This window comes from Sander lucioperca, chromosome 3 (assembly GCF_008315115.2).
Source record: "Sander lucioperca isolate FBNREF2018 chromosome 3, SLUC_FBN_1.2, whole genome shotgun sequence".
In the NCBI taxonomy this organism is placed as follows: Eukaryota; Metazoa; Chordata; class Actinopteri; order Perciformes; family Percidae; genus Sander; species Sander lucioperca.
The window spans coordinates 18,700,152-18,724,182 of NC_050175.1; the positions used below are offsets into that span (position 1 = coordinate 18,700,152).

The 24,031-nt window shown below is 39.9% G+C and overlaps 1 protein-coding gene across 3 annotated transcripts in view; it reads left to right on the forward strand.

Moving 5' to 3' along the window:
• The window catches only part of mafa (v-maf avian musculoaponeurotic fibrosarcoma oncogene homolog a (paralog a)), a 78,191-nt gene extending 55,390 nt beyond the window's left edge, over positions 1–22,801 (forward strand). For all 3 annotated transcript variants that reach the window (XR_004896861.1, XR_004107546.2, XM_031314301.2), the window contains one exon: positions 20,934–22,801. The gene's annotated coding sequence lies outside the window, so the exon portion shown is untranslated. The remainder of the gene's footprint in view (positions 1–20,933) is intronic.
• Positions 22,802–24,031: the final 1,230 nt, after the last annotated feature.

Consider the following 24,031-nt stretch of genomic DNA (forward strand, 5'->3'; position numbering starts at 1 on the left):
CTCAGGCATCCTTGGGACTCCATTACCCCTGCGTGTATTGTGGGAATGTCAGGACCTCCATGTGTGGAGCGCGTGTGCCTCAGATTGATGGGCAGAGGTCTAACTGTGACCTGGCTGACTTCCACTCTTACTCTTATAGACAGATTTACATGGTACAGGCATTAGGGTTTTGTGCATCATGGGAGAGGATTGTGATGTCCCTGGATACAAGTTGTAAAAAGGGGAAGGCTTAGATGATTGATTTACGAGCCTGGGCACCACAAATTTCATGTCTTAAAACTCACATCGGAGCTCAAAATGTGAGAAAAAAAGAAAATGTCTCACCAATAGATGATTGAGAACTTAAAGAACAAAAGATGCAAAACTGTGTATTTTGACATAAAATAGTGTGATGGAAAGTTAGAGGGTTGTAGGTGATTGTATACACATGCCTCAACACGAATGAGCCTCAATCTTTTATGGCAGATCCGCATTGTTGCACTGATGACTTCTAATCAAAAGTTTCAACACAGTATCCACTTTTTAAATGTGGTTACAGCGTGCAGTAAGTGCAAAAACACCACTGCATCAATATAAACAATATATTCAACGTGGTTTTATTGTGGTTGATTCTACATTGTCCAAATTCCCATCTTAAATTTGCTTTTAGTTGCCTACTACTCAACTAATTACCCTTAAATTGGTAGTAGTTAACCTTTTATAACTAAACAAAAAGTAAACCTTGTTTGATGTCATGCTCATATAATTGACATCCACAACAATTTAACAGCATTATAGTTTGTTTTTATTTAAGAGTTGGCCATGGATTCACACAGGGACACAAGAATTGTGATATTGTTGGGAGAACACATATCACATTTGTGGACTGTAGAGAATATCATAAATGTAATGTAACAGCTCACCCAACACACACACAAGACCTACTAAGGGTTTCTGTCTTCTGATGTACTGCCTGGGTAAATCATGTAAACCTACCTTTACTAGTGTAGAAATACTTTCCACTTCCCCACTACAGGTACACATCTAGTCGTCAATTCAATGGGTTGAGAAGGGTATAGTGTTGTTTTTTTCCTTCCAGAGAAGCAGAGAGGCTTTGTAATCACTGTCCTGTCTCTGCATTTCTCAGTCTGTGTTTTCTGTTAGTATTGGAGCTGACATCCTGTCAGTGGAGGAAGGGCTTTGAACCTGAGGGCTCGTCTCTCTCTACCAAAGGCTAATAGCTACTTCAGAACAGGGGACTGCTCCTAAACAAACATTTACAGCTTTAAAGACAGGGTCGGCCCCTAACGATGTAGATCAGCGGGGTATTTCACAGCAAGGCCTTTATGGAGACGGATGCCAGAGATGGACAAATAGCAGGACATTAGCTGTCAGCAGCACCATCAGGAGCCAGATCTTGCCGCACTTTAATAGTTTGTTGGTGGAGAGGAAGAGGCTCATAAAAGAGAAGACTCTTATCTTCTGTGGACCCTGTGTGTTTGTGTCACAGCCAAGACTGACCACAAGGAAATACAAAAAGAACAGTTACTATTAGATAGTTGCAGTGTATTCTCCCATCTACATGGGCCACAAGGATGAATTATAATATTACACTGCCACAGGCATCTTTATAGCGCACACCACAGTACATGATTTGTAAACACAGTAAATACATCTTTCCAGGAAAGTGTAATGTAATGCTAAGGTTTTTCTGACAACATAATCAGTTCATCCAACAAGGTTTTATTTTGTGACAGCGCTGAGGGTCTTTCTCTGCCTGAGGAGCTACGCTCTCCCACTTCACATGCTCACACCTTTAACGACTTCTTAAATGTCACAGAATGTCAGGCGCAGGAATAAAAGCATAGGACCTCCTCCTGCTTGCCAGTGATCCTCTGTAGTTTTTACTACGCTACAGTGCTGCCGGGCAGGACATATGCACTCAGGTGTGGCCCAGATTTCACCGGACCGAGTGGTGACATGATTTAATGCACTTGCCTCTAAGGAGCCAAGTGAGAAGAGCTTGTTGTCAGTGAAAGAGCTTGGATTGAGCACAGCATGCCCTTACAAATGTATACTTTCTGCATGCTACTTAAAGAAAAATCATCCATCACATTCGGTTTCATACACTATAACACTTCAGATTATAAAGCATTCTCTGTAGTGAGCCAACAAGCTCCCTCACAAAACACCACAATATACTTTTTTCTTCGTTTCAGAAAGATTTAAAATCAGTGTAAGTTGACTCTTTATTCCCGAGGGTAAGGACTATTGCTGTGATGAAATAAGCATCAACTCTGCTCAATTTTCCATTGCGCTAACCAGGCAGCTCATCTCCATTAGTGTTAGTCTAACCAGCTCCGCTCTGGATCTCTTTAGCTGTGATCTCGCCAGAATCCAGCTGGGTGTTATGTGTGTGTGTGTGTGTGTGTGTGTGTGTGTGTGTGTGTGTGTGTGTGTGTGTGTGTGTGTGTGTGTTTGTGTGTGTGCCTGCACATGTTTGTGTGATTTTGTGAGAGCTCAGTGCTCTGAGCCCTACAGCTGTGAGAGATCTGAGTGTAAGGCAATGATGGGGCTCCGTTAAGCTCAACAGCATGAGCCTGTATCAATTACGCTGCAACAGCGATACGAACACAGCGTGCAGTCTTCAAAGACAAAGACTTATGACCGCCCAGCGTCTCCTCAGTTCCTTTGGCCACAGAGTCAGCTGGATAACCTTCAGACAACACACACTAACTAGAGAGGAGAAAGACACAGAATGACAATTTTGGATTTTTTCTCTGTACTCTCTGTCTATATGCTGTATATCACAATGCAAGACTTGTGAACACTAATTATACCGTATGCAATGTGTGATTTATTTTTTGATTCGGTTCCATATTATACTCTGTAGTAATGCTTTGTGTACCTCATTTTCTTTCTTTTGCAATAGAAATAATTTGAATTGAAAGAGAGAGAACAAGAGAGAGAGAGTTCCCTCTGTGTCCTGTGACCTGCCTCACCTCTTGCTAGAAAATCTCTGTGGTCCAGCGCTCCTTTGAACATCATATGGATCTAGTTCCTGTGCTGGAGACTAGTGGTATAGAAGAGCTATAATCCATGTAGGTCTATCTCTACTTCCAACCTCTTTTCTAATACCTTTGTACCTCTATATTCAATACCATTCCAAAGGCAAGCTGATGCCTTTGAGAGAGAAGTCTGAGAGATTCGGAAGGCAAAACTGTCATGCATATTATGTGTAATATTTTCCTAGACTCCTGGTTAAAGAAATGAGTGCCATATCTGTAGACTGTAGAGAGAGAGAGAGAGAGAGAGAGAGAGAGAGAGAGAGAGAGAGAGAGAGAGAGAGAGAGAGAGTGAGTGAGTGAGTGAGTGAGTGAGAGTGTGTGTGTGTGTGTGTGTGTGTGTGTGTGTGTGTGTGTGTGTGTGTGTGTGTGTGTGTGTAGGGCTTGGTAATGAATGAAGGTAAATGGCAGGGTATGAAGCACTTCCTATCGTAATTTCACACTTGTCAGCTCTTGTGAGGAAACTTCACCTTTACACAAGGATAGCAGAACAGGCCATAGAAAACAGAGTGAATATGTCTTGATGTTGTGGGATAAATTCTCTATGCAAAGAATTTCCCTTGCAAATATATCCTATTCTCTATTCTACTAAAAGAGTGTGACATTGAGTGCAGTTTTAGTTGCCAATCCTTAAAGATACTTTGATTCATATACAGTATGCATTTAAAGTGTCATAAATGAATGATACTACAACTGCCAGGAGAATACATCTGGTTTCCTCCAGCTAAATGTCACTGTTTCTTTATTAAGTTTTGCAGCTACAATTTGTAGCAAATGTAGGAAAAAAGACAATTAATTGTGCATTTATGGAAAAGAACACCTGTTGAGTATAATGTAGTGATTAAAAATAGTGTATGCATCATTTTATGTATTGTTATATTGTTTAATATACCCCACATAAACATTTATCCACAGCATAAATATTTAGCTGCAGTCTGTTCAAAAGCTAACCTCAGCCTTACATTTCTTATATTCACTAATGCATAGTGCTTACTCAAAGCTTTGCATCACAGGAGGCACATTACACATCTGAATCTTCCTCTGTTGGTGCAGCACAATCTGTAAAGCTCCTTATATACTGTATGCTTCCTAAGCAAGCTTTAGTCATTGAACCATTAATTCCAAATAGAAAAATCATGGACTCATCTTCCTCACTACCCTATTTATTTAAAATAAAAGCTTAACACAATTTAAAAATAATTAAAACAAATAACGATGGTTAAATATGCACAAACTTTAGAAAATGCTCTGAGAATGAAATTGAGTCATCCACACGTCAAGTTCATCTATTTAAAATGCCATGTAGGATAGGGAGTGTGAAGGTGGGACTGTGAGTGTGTGTGAGAGTGTGAGAGAGACAGAGTAGGGAAAAGAAAGGGGTGAGTAGAGGGAGGATATGAGAGCCTTCTCGGGGGACCTTAAACAAACTGACTAAAGTGGTCCTGTTTTCTGATCAGGCACAGAGAGGAGAACACTTAGCACTGCTGGAGACACTCTAAAAAGCCACTGAGGAATTAGCCTGTTACTGGGAAACTTCACAGCTCCTGCACAGGGCTGTGTCCCTGACTAAGTAATACAGAAAATAGAACAGGCAATAAACAGCAACAAACAAATGCACGTATGTACACACCCATCTATCCTCCACCCACACTCAGTCACATGTACACAGGTGCATAAGGACATGCTGTATGTATGCCAATAAGTGCACCGCTCATGGTAGCGGTCTCAAACCAGAACAGATAAACACGGAAACACACACAACACAAGATACCATATGCGCTACGGTCTCTCTAAGGGAAAGTGGTAGATAATGAATGGGCCCCTTACATACTCCAGAAAAGTGTCGCGAGTGACTTGAGACAAGGAAAAATATGTTTTCACTGAGGAAAAGCAATGACCTTATTCCTTCTCCGTGTTCATATACAGTATTCTTTTAGCTGCATCGCCAGGTTTGGCCAAACAAAGATGAGCTTAAATTTAGGCCCCATGATGTCAACACAAACAGGATAGAAAGTTCATGTTTAATTAGGTGTCCCCCCTTTTCTAAAGTTCATTTCAATTAGTCCCACCTCAGCCCCACTTTCAGGTCTCAGTGATTTGTCAATGCCTCAACTTCTATGTAGCGCAGTGTGGTCACAATGCAGAATGTAAATGTGTGTGTGTGTGTGTGTGTGTGTGTGTGTGTGTGTTTTTGCATGTGTGTTACTGTTTATGTTTTGTGTGTGACCTCGACAAAAAAGGGACTCCTGTGCCCTTGACATTTCCTTCTTGTTTTTATGATGAATTGCAGGGGTTATTTACTAGTTCATAGAGGGATTCACAGATCCCTACTTTGTTCCCAAACACAAAATAATCCAGAAACATTCATAGTAAAAAAAAAAAAAAAAAAACTGCTCCGAAACTTTTACCATCATTCCTAATTGTAAAAGTAGGATTTTTTTTTGTTAATTTATTCCATCAACTGGGATAGTCCCAAATGCTACATCTACTCTAAATAACCCCAGATTGTTTAACTACCCAATACATAACAGTATAAATAACATTTTTTTTTTATAATTTTTGAATTCATAAGTGTATGCCACTTTTCTAAATTAGACACTGTATATTACATTTGGAAATAATGATGTCTAAAGCTGGTACATCATGGTTTTGTTAAAATAGTTTAGACGAGTTGTCTAAAGACAACGAGTTGTAAAGACTAAAAGAATAATAATTGTGAGAATGAAAGTAAAGCATACTAGCAGTTGAGTCATGTTGTTTTAATAGTTGTGTGAATGTTTTTACTCTATGTGTACTGTGTGTTTTTACTTGTGAGCCATGTTAATGACAAACCACCATTGCCTTGTGGTTAGTAATTAAGTTTATCTGATTCTGACTGAACTATCATTCAGATTTTTTAGGCAGCAAAGCACAAGCATTTTAATGAATTCTAACTCTTCAATATTAAATATCTATATATATAATATTAAATAATATATCTAGAAATCTGCAGACATATTCAGATATACGTCACTGACCTACTGTATACAGGCGCCGTAGTTAGATGGCCTATATGTCCTATGTTGGATCCTGAAGGTGTACTATGTCTGCTGTGTCCATTTCGTGACACCCTCACATAAGCCGATCAATCAGCTGTAATGAAATCCATCAGGTCACCTTTGAAATTTATCATTTTTTTTGTGCGCGTAAAATGAAACGCCCCATGATGGTATGGAAGCTAAATTTAGATTACCTATATGCTAACATATCTCTACCCCCTCCTCCCCTCAAAAGAAAAGGGAAAAAAAGGTTTATGAATTATGCTGAGATGCCGAGTCCATATGCTAGTGTGCTTGTGACATGTAAAATCAAAAGCCTGATCTTGGTCATTTGACTTTGTCTTCTTTTTTTTGTCCCCAGTCATAGTGTTTATAGCAGTGTAAATGTTGTCCTTAAAATGTATGCACATTTCTACAAGTCAGCACACAGAATCAGAAAGTTTTAAAGGTAAACATAATGTTGTTTTGTTGCTGATCAACAAAAAAAAAATTGAGCAATCACCTGACTGTTTGACTTATCTCCTTCACCATGTGGTGTGTTTCTCTCTGTGTGTTTCTGTCGCTTGCAGAGGTTTGAGGTGCTTAGCATCTCTTGTTTGCACACAATCCGTCTGTGATTATTGCCCGCTCCAGGCTTCATGCACAGTGATGCGTCTTTTCACAAAGCAGCTTCATTTGCATAGATTTTACCAAGAACCTCTCAAATCTTAAGGAGTGTGCTTGAAAATGAGATAAAGATGAGCAATCATGACGACAGATTGCCTTGTTTGTGTTAAAGGCGGGCAATATCAGTATCAGCTGAGTCGCACGCAGTAATAAATTGGCTCTTCAAGTCAACGACGGCACACAAAAACTTTTATCAATTTGTTTTGATGCGGATGGGAGGATTTCCAACCCTTGAGTGTATTTTCGAGTTAGGGTTTTTTTGAATAGTCAGGCCAAACCTGTGTAACTGCAATCAAGGTCCGACTACACGGTTCATTTTCTGCAGATGGCACACAAAAAGTCCTTATTCAAGCATTTGCAAATAAATAAGCCTTTCTTATGTGTTTGTTGATTTGTTTATTTATTTATTTATTTTGTTGTTGTCATTTTTTTTCTGCTGAACACAGCTGCTTAGGCCCCACCATGCAGAAAGGCCCAATATGGCTCTGTCTGTAAATCGGAGTCCGGGGGCCACAAGACAGAAAACAGGGGAGAACCACCCGGCAAAATTTAGCGCACGATGGCTCCCAGCGGGTGTCATTTGGGGGACCAGAGTGATTTTTCTTCTTACTTCTCTCTTTCCTTTTTCCTGCATGGTGAGCAGGTTGGAAAGCTCAACCCTAACATTGCTGCTGACACAACCACTCAGGGACGGCTGTAACAGCTCTCTTAGCATGGCACCTGTTATTGAGCCGTCAGAGAGAGAGAGAGAGAGAGAGAGAATGAGAAAGAGAGAGACAGACAGACAGACAGGCAGACAGACAGACAGAGAGTGAGAGAGAGAGAGAATAAGAAAGAGAGTGCTGGAGAGGGAGGGAGAACACGGAAGGGAGAAGGAGGTAGGTTTGAAAAAGGGAAAGAGTGAAACTCAATTGTAATTTCAGGGTTGTCACAGTTCTGAGAGCCGGTAATTCTGCTGCCGTATCGGTGAACGAACGTACTCGGATGCCTCTCCGTGCCGAGACTGATCTCTTCCCTCATTGTCCAGACTAGATAAAATGTTTACAATCATCACAAAACAGAATACACAAACTGATTATAATTAGATTCACATCAGACTACTTTGTAAACAGAGAGCAGAGTATGTTTCTATATGGTGGTCCCACTCCTGCTTCTATTTCATTGTTGTGTTTCTCTGGTTTAACACATTTTCTTCCCACTGTCTCTGTTTTAATGCAACTGAAATTACTTGGATAATCCAGTATGCCTTTTATGGAACTCTTTTCATTGTCTTCTTCCACTTAATGCATTTAAATTTTTAAATGAGTCATAATGCTTTCATCAAACTGATAATGGCAATCATGAAGACTCCCCATGCCTCAACTCAGTATAGTAAAAGAAGAGGTAATGATAGAATTTTTTTTTTTCGTGTTTTTTTTATTGTAATGTATTTTCTTTTGAGGCAATACCAGGAAAGAGGACAGAGATAATTAAAAGATACAAATACTGGTAGAAACAAATATGGGGGAACAAAAGAAATATTTTCTCTCTAAGCCAATCATCAGAGGTACACGGCTGTCCATTCAACCAAAGCAGTGGCATTCCTCTGCAGAGCAATCAAAATGGATTAAACCAACCACGCTCCAGCTGCCTCCACGCAAATCAGATATGCCTGTGATGATGATAATCAATCCATAATAAAATAACACAACATAAATCTGATAGTGTTGTTCCAACAATTTTAATAACATAGATTTAAATACTGCCATGTGCACTGGAGTGATTTATTGATGAAAAAGTGCTATCAAGCTTATATACACCCCGTTTCTGGTGGCCCGCCAATAATACCATTAACTGCATTGTTCAAACTCATTATGTGATGAGAAACACAATAATAATCGCAGGACTACAAACGCACAATTTCTCCCATTGAGCTAATCACTTTTGCTAGTATTATTAGTCTCTCTTCCTCTCTCTCTCTATTTTCTTGCTCCCTTGCTCACTTCATCATAAATCCTGGGAGAGGCTGTGTATAAATCCCTAGTCCTGAATTAGTATTGTAATTTCTGGTATCCATGCATGCTTTGCCAGCGCAGACTACAGAGTTATTAATCTGGGGGGGGACAGGTGCCATAGAAACAATATGCTGAGCGGTCGGCCTGGATACTGGGCCGACCCCACCCGTGCCAAACCCTCAGTGCATTCAATTACAATTAGACGGAATGGACTGAAGCCCAGTATTAGAGAAGATAAAAATTCTGAAAGCTGAAGGGATTTTATGATTCATCATTACAAGTGAAATTTTAATTTAGTTTTTTATATACCATGTATATGTTTTAAAAAAAAAAACATAGAGATTAACACATAAAATATAAGTTACTGAAGAACGGTCATGTTGCCTTATTCGACTCTCAGAGAGTCGGAGTTGTTTTTGGAGTCCCATAACTTGTGATATCGTGTAGTTTACCACCTCTCCGATAGAAAAGCTGTTACGCCGCACATATGGCCCACTGACAAACATGACAGATGAAACACTTTGTTTGCTTTTGTTTAAGCACCGGCTCCTCTCCTAATAGAAGCCTTTTAAGTGATCAAAAAGGCCTGGCGATATTTGATGTTGTCTGAGGAGAGAGGGGGGAGACAGAGGAAGTGTCATCCAGTGATATACAGCTCCAGTCCTCTGTCACACAGCGCAGTGTCTGCTGGGAAATAATCTGACATCTTGTGCTCGACACATCCAGGTGATGAGTAGAGAAGGAGGCGGGATGTGGGGGGGGGGGTAGAAAGGAAGAGAGTGATGGGACAAAGAAGCGAAGGAGAAGAGAGAGGGCGAGGGAAGTGGGAGTGTGAGTAGGAGAGTGAAAGGAGAGAGAGGACACAATCAATTCGGCAGGCCCATCTCCATCATGTCATCGCCTGTCAGCATAGATTTAAGAATAAAGCCTCTGAGAGACCTTCCAGAGCTACATTCTGATCGATGCTCTGGCAACGTTGGCCCAGATGTCACTGACATGCATCACACGGCTACTGAAAACACAACTTCACCATGACCACATGACTGGGAACTACCAGCGACCCCTGCCCTGAGTTTGTAATGGGACACGGCACAATTTTCAAAGGACACAGTTCTGTCTTATATATCGCCATCCACATGTATGCTCCTCCACACTCCACAGAAGCTAGTGTAGGTAAGCTATTAAACATTATTAAATGGTTGTTTTTCTCTTTTTTCTGCTATTAAACGTGCCCATAACTTGAATATACCAATGGGGATGGAAAACTGGAAGTGCATATGGGCAAAACCATTAGAGAAAACGGAGAGGCAAAGATGAAGATATAGTGACGGGGTGAATAAATCGAGTCATTAAGCATGTGTTTGTGGGAGCCTGGCTCCCATATGACGGTGCGGGGTGGCATGATGCTTCTGCTGCCGTTTCCCTGTAAACAGACAAACAGATTGGCTCGTTTGCCTCTCTCCTCTGGGCAGCTTTTGCCTCTTGCTTTCTGAGGAACGCTTAGGACTTTCCTCCCGTGGGTCTCCGAAGAGACTACTGCTTGTGCTGTAATTTCAATTTGTAGCATGGCTCCTTTTAATTAATCTAGAGCACTGTCAAGTGTCAAACTAATTTTGAAAGCAGATCTCAACCCATTTAGGCTATAAGTAGCTGTGATTCAAAATGTTACTGGTTTAATTAAAACATTCACAGATCAAAATGTTCTAAATAATTAAAAGATGTTTTAGTCAAAGAACCGGATTGCTTCTTAAATAGTTTGCTCTCCTTTCCCTCATTTTACTCAAAGGAGCAATCTATGCAGCACTTTGTGTAGCCTGTGAGATAGATAAGCAAACCTATCTTGTGTCTCTGTGTAAAAAACATTTAACAGTTGAGTCAACTGCCAAACTGTTTCTTAAATGTCATGAAGTGAGCATGAACTAAATATTAGACATTTTCCTGTTTTGCAAGGGAAAAACGTTGGTCTATCTCTCCGTGGAGCATACACTAAATGTTGATTTAAAAAAAAAAAAAAAAAAAAAAAAGTAATTTAATTAAGAAGAAAAAAAAAGGTTTTGGCAATTCAAACTACATTTTCCAAAAACCATCAAGTCATGTATATCCTCAAATTGGCTAAAATATAAAGTAAAACTCCAGGGTCAAATGTGCATACTTGTGGCTTCCTGCTGACCCAGCCGTCTAGGACATGTGCCGTCAGGATAGTTTCCTGTCACTGACTGTGTCTGCTGTCAACTAGCAGCTGGAAAAAATTCCATGGAAATGAACTTCAGTAGTATGTGCAATTTTAGTGGCACATACAACTAAAAGAGCTGCACGTAGGAAGTGTCAAGCTTCTCAGTTCATGTTTGCATGCTCATTGTCCATTACATTTCTGTTCTTCATTTCTTTGTTTTTTAAACAAAGATAATACTACTTTAAACACATAATAGATCATTTAGGGCTTAAAAAAAAATCATTGTCAAAAGTGTTTAAATGTCTTAGCCTTATAATAATAATTCAGGACAAAATGAAGTGTTAACAATCCTAACTGCCAGCAGAGTGGAACAAGTTCTTCACTGGCCAGTGGAAAATGAAAACCACTGTGATTCCATCTCTGCAGCACAGAGAGGAAAACCTACCTCCAAGTTCAAAACCTTGTGAAAATCTTGAAGAAGAAAAAAAGACTGCAGTTTCATAGATGAAACTAAGCTCAAATTGGTTTTTTTTCCTCTCACTGTAAGTCTCTGTTAGACACACAACCGTTATTTTTACTCAACTGCCTTTACTTCCGTTTCTTCAATCCTCTCACTCCGTCTTGTCTTCAGATTTCAGTGTGGAGGGAAATCGTTACATGAGCGATGGTACCCATCAGTGTAGTGCATGTGTTGTAAAACTGTCAGCCACTGACAGATTGACTGACATGGTCAACCCTTCGATCACCACCACAGAGAGGGCAGGGTTGGAGGAAGAAAGATACAGAGTGAAAGACATGAGGGAAAACAGGTGCATTTAGAAAGTCATGTGTTATTTAGTTTTTGTTCTTTGAGCACTGATCAAATCTGGCACTAAACTAAAACCATAAAACAAACATGGTTGATTTTAAAGGAGTGCAAAAGAAAAAAAAAGACTGCTATATAGAGAAGGAGTGTTCCTGTGTAATTTCCAACAGCTGTTGATTCAAAGGGAAAAACTTTATTTGGTCCAGATGGTCTCAGTCAGTGGCAGAATGAGAGAGCTGACTTCATTGGCTCCAGCCATGTGTTTTTCCTCCTGACAGAAATTAAAATGGTCGTTCGTTTGTCACCGCTCACTACACAGCTTAAAATGTAGCAATGAAACGTTCCTTGCCGATAATGCACCATAATTACTCAAACGCCTGTTCTTTATCTGCAGCAGAGGGAGGACAGAAAGAACATTTTCCTCAGATGAGATTTTAAAACACAGAGAGCTTGCAAAAGTATCGTTCTTTCTGAGCCGGAGAGAGCCATAAGTTTGTCATCTTCCTTCTCAACACTATTGAAAATGACAATCCTTGTATTAGTGACCTTCATTTTTATTTTTTACAGACACGGTAGAGGAGAGTTTGGCGGCAGCTTCTTTAGCTGGTGGGTGAGCCTGAGTATCTCAGCCTCCAATCAGATGTAACATGCTGTAGTGGTGTGGTGTAGCAAGTATCAGGGTGTGATAAATGTATTTATTTTAGCAGTCTGATGGATATTGATCTCCTCAGCGGCTCATCCACAGGCTAACTTATGGGACCCTGGAAGGGAAGAGAGTGGGCAGCTTTCTAATAGCACACATCTCACACCTCACAAATGAGGTGAAAAACACACTGCTGTGGAGGTGTGGAAAGGTTAACAGTGGTGTCTGACTGCCAGTTAAACATAAAATCAGTCATTTATCGGAAATAAAAGTAAGAGCATCTCAGCAGTCACCGTCACGGAGATGAAAGACAGAAGCATGACAGGTGTTGAGTCACGGGCGGCACGAAACTGACACAGAGGAGAAAATATATCCACATGCTGTTTTGTTTCTTTAAGGCAGTGTTGCACATCCAAAGGCACACATGAGTAGGCTGGAGAGGTATGGGCATGTAAAACTGAGGTGTAGATGTGACCTGTGGCAGTTTGACTCAAACAACCACTACAACATCCTCTTCCCTATAGCAACGCATCAGCCGTGAGTGCTGCTCAGTGAATCATGCAACGAGATATTCTGGATGTTTGATTGTGAGTGGCCTAAACTTGGCCGTGGGCTGAGGCCAGTCATACTACTTCGTGAGAAATATCACAGGCACTCGTTTTTCAGCTCAGTTTTACTTCTCTATTTTTTTCTTGATCTCCATGTCTTTGTCAACCTCTCTCAACCTGTCTGTGTTCAAGAGTTGACAGATGATTCATTGAGCTTTTTTAATGCATGCTAAAAAATGTCAGCCACCAAAGACTATAGACAGCAGCCTCTTTTCTTTTATAGCTGGAGTACTTTATATTACAATGTACAAAACTATTTAAATCTTCTGTTCACTTTTTTGTTCAAGATAACCATTTCTATGTATTTATGCATCTTCAGAAAGTGTTTTTGGAAAATACATCTACATTTAGAATTGTTTATATTATATATGAAACAATGAACAAACTAATTAGAAACTATTTACATTTTTAATAAAAGATAGCATTTCATTTTCTTTTAAATAAAAAAAGCATCAACTCAGAAAATGTAACTAGGAAACCATGAAAAATGAATCGCCATTTTGAAAGCATTCAGAATTATATACAATAAAAAATGTACATACTATAATTTAAAAGGAAATTCAATTCTATGTCCTTTACTGTAGATACAACTTTTTTTGTATGTACATGTTTTAACAGCAAATCATCTCCATAACCATGCTGAATACTTGTTTAAAGGAACTAAAGGAAGGAGATAACTTGGTAAATATTTATATGTGTGATAATATATATAAGATATAATTAAACACACTTTTTATGGTGCTACATAACAAATGTCAGTAGAGAAAGGAGCTCAGTAACTCAACTAACAAAAATAAAACACAACCAAAAAAAAGGACAAAGAGAGAAAAACTCAACAAGCTCTTCAACAATTGCTGAAAGACATTCACTTCACAGTGTGTTTGGCTGTGCAGAGACTGCTAAATGGCCGCAGATTGTGAAACACTAAATGAGTGCGGTGCCGCTCTCATTGTGGCTTAGTCTATAAACACAGGACCTGATTGGGTAATCGGCGTCTCCACTATGGTCTCTTTAACAGTAAATGCACCCCGGTGAACTGGAGAGAGCTTTCCAGAATAACTCTCAAAACATCCACAGAGATAAGGGATGAGTACTCCTTGACTCACTGCTAATATTAATAGAGAATTTCCACAGCAGTCGTATAGATGCAGCGCTAAAGTCCATCATGATAAGTAATATTAACTCTACTGATGATTGGTGATCATTTTGGGTCATGCGTGCATAGAGTACGAGTGTGATTGAGTTTCTGTCACAATGCGCTTCACATTGAGGTGAAAAGAGGAATGATAACTAACAGAGAGTCAGTCAGGCGAGCTACAGTACAGTACACTACTCCCTGCAGTGTAACAGTCTCACCTGACCCCCACGGACTAAAAAATGTGCAATGTGACTCCAAATAAGGACACTTTTCACCTCTCTTAGTCACTGAGGACATGAATTGCATAACAGTATGTGAATGTATGGCCATATATGTGTGTACTCTGAACTACAGTAATAGTGGTGATCTAGAAAGAGAGAAAAACAAAAGCTGTGGGGGAAAAGAGAAAAACAACCATTGTGTGAAATGTTTGTAAGTAAAAGACTATAAGTTTATAAAAATGGCAATTTAAAAATGGAAAAAGAAAACCCTACAACCATGTGGACTAATATGAGCCATATATTTGGCATGAGATATTGAAGGGAGTTCAGACACAACTTTTGATATATAACTTTGTTTCTCTGCTTTCTATCTATGTTTTACTTCATACTTCAGCTGTCGGCTCATATCTGCTGGTGTTGGTCACAGCTATTTTAAAAATGGAAAAAGTTGGAGGTAATTTATGTATGCAAAAATGTCCCAATGTACTGTAATAAAACAATCATATGAATCACAGTAACTCACAATTATTTGTAAATCATGCCAAATATTGTTATTATTACAACAAGCATTTGCATTATCATTTCTGTCTTGCTCTGCACATGCCAATGCTTGTGTGCATGTGTGTGTGTGTGTGTGTGTGTGTGTGTGTGTGTGTGTGTGTGTGTGTGTGAGTATAGTGACTCTCTGAGACAGAGTCAGTGAGACAAATAGGAGAGAGGCTATCGGCAGATGAACCACAAGCATTTGCATCTCAGGAAGTGCGTCAGTCACATGGGACAGTCCCAACACTAAGAGTCTTAATGCTTTTATGCCCTATTTTATATACTCACACGCGGGATACGGACATGCTGTTACGAAATGTTGACATTAACGCAACGCCTCTATAAGGCATGGAACATGGTGGTTAGAAAATGTATCAATGTGGTCTCAATTCTTTAAATGGAGAATATATTAACGTTTTAGGGATGTCACAGTATGTTGCTCAAACAACAGACAGTATCTAAGTCCTGTCTCAAAGCTACATATTTATTTTTTTATTTTTCCATTATGTTACTCGATGTTATGTTATCCATTTTCCTCTTCCAGTAATATAGCATTAGATTTCCAATACTCATGGAATGTTTTTCCATCTTTCACAGATCAAGACTTCATGGGCTTTTTAGATGAAAATATTATCAATACAAGATGAAGCATCAGCAAAAAAAAGGAGTGACACATTGCCAACATGCTCTTGTTCCCGGTGCCAGCATCAATAATTCAGCCACTAGCTCATAACTTTATTTTCAATGCATAATTGAGGTCAACCAATGTTTTCTTCAGCCATTTATATGTCAAGCAATTTTTAAACAATAAGAGGAGCGGCCCATTAAGCTTTTAACATCTCTTTTCTATACTCCAGTAGAAGGCTGGAAAATATGGACAGTGCGCAGGGCCAGTTTCACTCTCTTTATGCTCGGTAATGTTTGGGGGGGTGCTTTCAGGTGTTTTCTCTCTGCAGTTGTAGCTGCTGTAAGCATGAAAGTCTTAAAACGATAACTGTGGGAAAGCTGTGGTGAGTAAGTGAAAAAGTCTACACTCCACATTTAAAAAGTGCGGTTTGGAAAGGAAGGGGGTCTCCGGGTGAGGTTTCTGTATGTGCATTTGTGAATGCGCTTATGTGTTAACAGTGTTTGTATGAGCGTACAGTATGTCTGATTGATTTTTATTAAATCATTTTGTAGATACAAAGTTCCCTGTACGTAAATATCCTTGCATTGCGGAATGCTACTTTAAAGGACCCTGCCCCATCCAATGACTCATTATATGACCTAATTACATTTCTCAATTGCTTTGCACTACTGTTTTATAAATATTGAGTTACTATTTTAATTACACGTTAATCTCAAAACACATAGGTGCCAGGGTTACGACTCTCTCAAGTCATACTGCAAATTTCCTGTTTGCAAATATTTATTGAGGATGGCATCCTGAGAGGGCTATAAAAGTGAATAGCAATCATTAAACAGAGACTAGCTGTCTACAATATCTGCACAAGTGTCAATATCAGCAACACAGGTTGAGCTAGCTACTAATCAATTACTTGTAATCTTTCATTTGCATCAACAATAAAAGGTTTTATTGAAAAAGGGGATCCATTCCATCCATTCTTTATGTCTGTTTCACTGTTGCCTGAAAAAGCTTTAGAAACTGAGGAATGTAGTTTGTTTTGAGAAAAATGGTGGTTAAAAGAGAGAGAGCCACAATTAATACCGTTAGTAGTACGACTCTTGACTCAAACAATTATTACATAGAAGATTAAATGGGAAAAGCCTGACAGAATGTTTGATATACTGCAGACTTACCAGGTCTGTTTTTATTTAAATTGTGTTTTAATACTTTTTGTTATTTTTGACAGATTAGATAACCGGGCTAAAGACCTGTTACAGTGGTTATTAATCTACAACTCTTTCACTCTGGAGCTTTAAGAATTGGAGTCTCAATTCAGCCTTAATTGTTCTCCAGACGGTTGGGACCAACAGGTTATGTGAAAATGTTAGGACTGCCTTCCATAAACTGCAATCTCAAGTTGAGGTGAACGCTTGGACTCTTAATTGACACAATGGTTTTTGGGATAAAAGACATCTAAATTTATGATTATCAAACACATTTAGATAACCACCATTATCTATGTTCTATAGCTCTTGTGAAGTGCTTGCTATCACCATACTTAATTATTTCCCAAACTGATTGCTTTGTGAAGCGTAACTTACCAATACACCAGAGGGAACCCAAGATTGTTAAAATGGGGGCAAATAATGGAGCAGATAACTGGAGCTATTTTCTTCCTTCTGCAAATTGCTTTATCTCCCACTAGCATTAAAATATGTCATCATACAGTAAGTAATTTGACAGCAGTGTATTAATGAAAGATCATGGACTTACTGTTGAATGTGGTTATTAGCTACAATAGGTGACTGTTTTGACTGTCTGAGAGAGATTTTTTTTGTATTTCTTTTCTGTTCAGCACACATGGGGGTTTACATTAGTCTCACATGGCCAGACCAAATCGCAAATGCGAGTTAGTCTGGAACCTCTCAGTTTATTTCCGATTTCCAAGGAGCATTATCAACATCCGTAGACCAAAATGCCTCTGGACGCAATTGGATAGACCTACAAACAATCAGAGCAACAAAACATCATGTGACGTATCCCTGAGCCAGATGTAAACAGAGTACAGCGTGCAGACGTGAGCCGTGGTGGTGGAGAACCAATATGTCTGTAGTCTCGCTTTGCCAGACCATCCACACGCTGTGGAGCAGAGGAGGGTCTGGCTACTCCACATAGCATTCCGGGATGGGACAAAAAACGTGCCCTGGTTTAATGGCATTTCTTTAAACCAATCACAATCGTCATGGGCGGCGCTAAGCTCCACATGGAGCCGCTGTAAAACAGTTGTGTGAGAGAAAACTCAGATTGGACAAATAGTCTAGCTAGCTGTCTCAATTTACCATGCATAGACCTGAGGAGCAGTCAACCCTAGTCCTCATAAAGCCACCAGAGTTTAAAATTCCAACACAAAGAAAGCAGAGGGAAACGGACATCGGCGAAAATACATGCATCCGGCGGAATTTCCTGCGCCACCGGCCATCAGAATTGGAAAATAGAATTTTAACAGAAAGTTCCACATCAGCTTCAGCCATTTTGGTTGTGTTTGAAAATGCCTCAACAACGCCCATCTCTACTAAGGTGATCTCTTCATAGCAGGCCATAATGCAATGGAGGCCGGAAATTTTGCAGACTACACGAGGAGATTGCACAACATATTTTCCTTCACTTTGCTTGAAGTTGTCATCATCACCATTTTCCCCAATTGCATACTTCAATTTACACTAACGCAAACTGTGTTTAATATGCTCACATTATGATAGCTTGGAATAAATACAAAGCAAACAAATAAGCAAACATGATTGAAATTGAAACTATCTGCACAAGTATTGTGAATGTTTGTATACTATCAGTAAAAGCATAATATACAGTATACTTTGTTGGAATCTAAATCTAATCTTTGTTTAGAATGAAAACCTGCAGATACTTGGAACGTCATTGCACACAGTTGCCTGCTATAAGGTTATACTCCAGCAATGAACCCTATGAGTTTAGTATGCATTTCTCCCCTTCCTCTCCTTCAGCCTTGCTCCCACCCTTTCTATTGCTCCAGCTTTTTCACTCTCATTCCAAATCCTTCCATCACAAAGATATATTGAAACTGAGAATGCATTAAGATGATTGGGAAGCTGAAAAATTAAAAAGGAAATACTGTATTTTTTGCAGGGAAAAGCTGTAAATGTGGTACAGTAAACAACACAATTTTAATCTCATCTGGCGTGTGTGAAATATTTACTTTAGATAGGAATGTTCAGTTGTGTGTGTTTGAGAATAATCCATTCAACTTGTAGTGTTTGTATGGTTGGTTCCTGACATCAAGGTTGCTGGTTTAATTGAGCATGTACTGGACCCAGGGCTGAGAGAGCAGGCAGAGGAGCATCGATAAACTATGAAATGGTTCCAATATGGCCAATCGATGAGGCTTTGTGAGCAGCTCTCTTGGGGCTTTGATTTTCCTCTCAAACAACAATCCAGGATCTCTGCTCTTCAAAGGCAAACTCCATCTTTGCTGTTATTGTTGTTGTTCCTTCCCCCATGTTTGAGTGATGTCACTGAGGTCGATTTTATCCATGTCCATAAAGGCTCTCCCACACTGGAATCACCCGGGAGACGGCTTCTGTTGGTCTGTGCAATGGTAACAACAACCAATAAAGGTCAATCTCCCATGGTAATGGCCAATTGGGTTTGTTCCCATTATTGGCCCTCTGATCCGTGGTCAACAGATGGAGAGCTACCATCACTGACACAAGTTACACTCCAACCTTAAAGAGGCTCAGCTCTGTCTCCAAGCGCTGTTGTGTGATTCCACTCTCTCTCCCTCAGCCTGTGTTAGCCAGCACATCACTCCATCATGTGCAGCTCCTGTATAAGATTAACCGTCGCAGTGGCGTCACAGGAGCGCTGCCAGTGAGGGCTAACTGTCTAACCATTTCAGCTAATTGCCTCATTAATGATTCACCGGTGTTAGGCGGCTCTAGCACTTCGCTGTGGGGAGCAAATTGTTCTGATTGGTTTGCCTCTGTCAATTATTGATGAGGCAGTGAGCTGAAGTGCTAACACCTGGCTTTGGAGGTCCAAATAGCCCTGCATTCCCATCACATACTCAGTTATCACACACCCTGGGACCACATTCAGTCTTGAAGGGTTGTAGTCTTGACTGTTGCTGTTCTCTGGGAGTGGATGTAGCATGCCCCGGGGGCAATGGCTGTGATCTCAGTTGTGAGGATATTAGCTCATAGAACATGGCTCACTGCTGCGCAAAAGGTGGACAAAACAGAGACATATAGCTTGCAGTTATTTGTGCTGTTGTGGTGAAAGGCACTCAGGGATAATGTCACATGGAGAGAGGCCATTGAGAAAGTGAGTGTGTGATGATACCACAAATGACAGTAATATTGGAAATAACTGTTGATACTACTGTAATACTGGTAGGAATTAAATTATAGTCTTGACGCTATCCTTTATCAACATAAGTTGGACAAGTTGTCTCTAGCTCTTTTGGAATACTAAAATTGTGTTAGTGAATATAAAAGTTAAACATCTTATTGCTAATAAATAACACCGTCTTTGAAAGAAATCAGTGTACTACTATGATAATAATTTCTGATTCTACAGGTCTGAGTGGAGCTGTAACACTATGCACTGCAATGTCAATACTTGCTTTGTTTATGGTGATTTATAATGGGTCCAGGCTAGGCACCTTTACAGTAGGGTCATGTAATTGGATCTCCAGTAGATAGTAGCTGAATTCCACTATAGTCTCTGTGTCTAATGGCCCACCCACAAAGTGCTCCTTCTGGCTACATGAATCATCCTTACACAGTGCACAAGCTGCTGAGGGGTCCCACCAAACTTTGTGCATTCCAAGACACAAAAACAGAATAATAAACAGTGTTTTTGTGAGTGAAACTAACTGAATAATAGAAGGATTTAGACATGGAGTAGATTCATCCACACTGAACTTGCTCGTCTCTCCTTGGCCCTAATTGAAGCTGATTAAAGAGTCACCCCCTATGCTGACGCCACTGTCACTCTGAATCTCAGCCAACTGGGCTTGCCATGTACACTCACAGGGTGGTCACTCTGCCTTTGTTTTTACACTAGCACCAGTGACAACAGAGCCCACTCCACCCCGCAAATACAGTGACTGTGATTCACTGTGTCACCATAAACCCTGGACTGGGGGATGGAGTTTAGAGGGTTCTGTATAGCTCACAATGTGGACTTCACTCATTGCCCCATGGTGCACTTTATGTATATATATGTGTGTGTGTGTGTGTGTGTGTGTGTGTGTGTGTGTGTGTGTGTGTGTGTGTGTGTGTGTGTAGGAGTGGAATCACTACACTAAAGTGTGTGAAAGAATTGTGGTCTAGGTCACACTTTGATGCCTTCTTTTTCTTTTCTTGTCCAACCCCTCCTCTCTTCTCTTCCCTCCAACTTTCTCTTTCTGTTAACAGATAACCCAATGACTGAGCAGTGATGACATCAGAGCGGCTGACCAATTGCACGAAGACACCTACAAAGCACAACGTTCAAAAATGACTTCACTGAAGAACAAAAGACAAGACCCGCTGAAATCCCTACAGTGAAATTCTTGACAGCCTCTTACTACTCCTGATTCCCTCCCTAATATTTTACCTCCAGCTTTTTTCTACAAAACACGAAAGAAAAAAAAAGAAAAGAAAAAACATACAGACTCATACTCATGAGATGGTTGACAATGTCAGATAGATACATTGGAAGGACTATTTTCTCTTCGGTGGGAAGATCATTGATGCATGCCTCTGTAAATAGATCATAATAAAACCCTATTCTTATTCCTAATATAGGAAACATACCAAGTCGTTCTCACCAACTTCATAAATCTTCAAGACTGTGGATTGAGTACTCGTGGTTCAATATTTTCCATCTAAAGTCAGTATTCTTCTTACCTCCTCAGAGACCATGTAATTATCATTTCCATTATCATTTCTCTACTCTTTGGAGTTATTTGGACTGTAAAAAGTGTACTTCCTATTCTTCTTATTCTCTTTACATAAAAGCCTAGTCTTCCTCTCCAATATCCACACTAGAACATGTAAATAGAGATGAATGAGGACAACAGCATGGAACAGACTATAGTATATTTACCACTCCCCTAGTAGATCACAAATCTCAATATGTGGATATTTCAGTTAACCATTTTAAAAGTTTAAAATACTTGAACTTGTTTTCTGATAGTTAAATACATAGTCCTAGGTATCTGAACAATGTTCCTATGTATTTAAATAGATGCATAAAGGCATTAGCTATAGATAATGATATTATTTGACTACCTTATAGGGCAACAATCTATTTGGTATCATCAATCAGTTCCATCTGTAAACAAACGGTCAAAATGAAGAGGAAAAGACAATTCACTAAAGCCAGTGCCAGTCTACCTTGGTACTACTAAATATTATTTTTTAACTTTTTATATTGTTTTATATTGTTATTTACACTTTCCCCCAAGTACCTACCTATTTAATCTTTCCCATGGCAATAACAGCCCTCTCCATCCACATGTGTGGGTTGTAACTGCTGTGGCGAAGCTGCTGTCAGCCTGAGAGGGCCATTTTTTTCTTTGCATTGTTTGATACGGTGCTCTGATCCTGAGCCTACACATGAGGGAAAAGAACACCTCATTGATTGCAATGTAGACACGAGGACTCTGACCTCCGTCTTCTATGGACTACGAAGATAACCAAATGGACTGACAGATAATATGCCAAGCCAATGAAGAGACAACCTCACAGGTTACCCCGTCACTGGTGAAGAAAGAAAACCTTTGCATGGACAACAGGGAAAATACTAGTTTGTTGAACACCTCATATCCACTATCGTGCATCCTCTACCTCTCAGTGTGTGCTGTGCATCTAAAGTAGGAAACCATGACTTATCTGTGACCCCTCTACTATCTCCACAGCCCACGTCAACACTGCATGTTCCCAGAGCCTCATGAGAAAAGTGTCCATTCTGATGGATGCACATGGCGATGGGGAAAAACAAAACAAACACTGGTTCACTTTGACACCAACACACTCTCACATAGGAGCGCATGCATATAGATGCACAATCATTAAACAGCGCTCAAATATGTTGCTGTATATATGTACAGTGTATCCCCTATGATTAGTCTCAGATGCTGTACTTTGCATGTTGACTTGTAGATGGCACGTGACCATTACTCATAAAAGAGGTTGTGCAGGTAGGCCTAGTCACTGGATTGACTCTCTAAGCCAATGCAAGCTCTTTGTCAGCTTTGCATCTCCTTATTTTTGATTTGAGTAAATGTATTGTAACACGACATAAACTGTTTCACAGCCCCTGTTGCTATTGCAAAAGGTCCTCTTCAGCCAAACAGCAGCGCTTTAAACTTCTTGAAGGGACACATAACCTCGCCTTTGATGTCAGACAGAACCTGGCCACAGTGAGCGTGGGTAGGAGAGAGAGGAGGGAAGGCAAACTGGGGCGCTCCAATTAAGTGGCAGCACACAAAGTGGCATGGGGCATCCTGCCAGCAACTGTCTATTCATCCTATGTCAAAGGGATTTGCACATCTCAATGAGTCTACGCACTGCCAGAGAAGTCCGAGAGCAAAGCTGAGAAAGGCAGCAAGGCTCGGGAGAAAGGATAGAAAAGGAAAAGAGACTATTTTGACCAAAATTTAAGCTGAAATTTAAAGTACTGAACTTATATTCAAGTATTCTCCTGATCTGTCTATGAACAGACCTGGCCTATATAATATTCTTTTCTGACACCTTGGAGAGTTCAATAACCCCTTAACCTCAAACTGTTAGACCGTTACGCAGCTCTCTGGGCCGTCGTGACCTCACGTCCTGTCTGAGGTTAAATTTGTGTTAATGAGCATTGTCCTCAGCTCTACCAGATGTTCAGCCCTGTGGTTAAATACCTGTTACCCTTCTATACCAATGGTTCTTCAATGCCTGCCCACAACAGATGTACTCTTTCACAGATGCATGTGAAACATCATGTTAAGTAGGGAGAAATTAGATTAAAACTGTGTATAACAGGTGTGTTTCCTGTTTTACAGAAAATAATCTAACTGATCAAAATCTAGTCTATGCACCGTATGTCAAGAACAATTGTAATTTTAGCAGAATACAGGTGCTGTAGATTACTTAATTTGTATGCCCCCTTGTGTGGGCAATTTATATGAAGAAATCTTCTCAATTCAAATACTGTCAGGTCACACTGAATCAGATGAGGGTATTTACAGTCAACATGTAAACAAACTTGAAATTAGGACTTATGACTTAGCAGTGAAGAGTTAAAGAAGATTTATAATACAGGAAGGATGAAGATGTCACTCAAACATGAGACGTTGTATGTGGTAGGAAACAAGACATTGAGCAAGTGCTGATCTTCTCTGAGCCTCAAGGCTTTCCACTTTTTTAGAAGTCAAACAAAGCTCAATTCCTGCGCAGCTGCAGGCAGTGTGTGACAGGTTGATTTGTTTTTCTCTGCTTTTGAATGCAAGTACTGCGTTGTTCTGCCCTGATAGTCAGGCAGCATG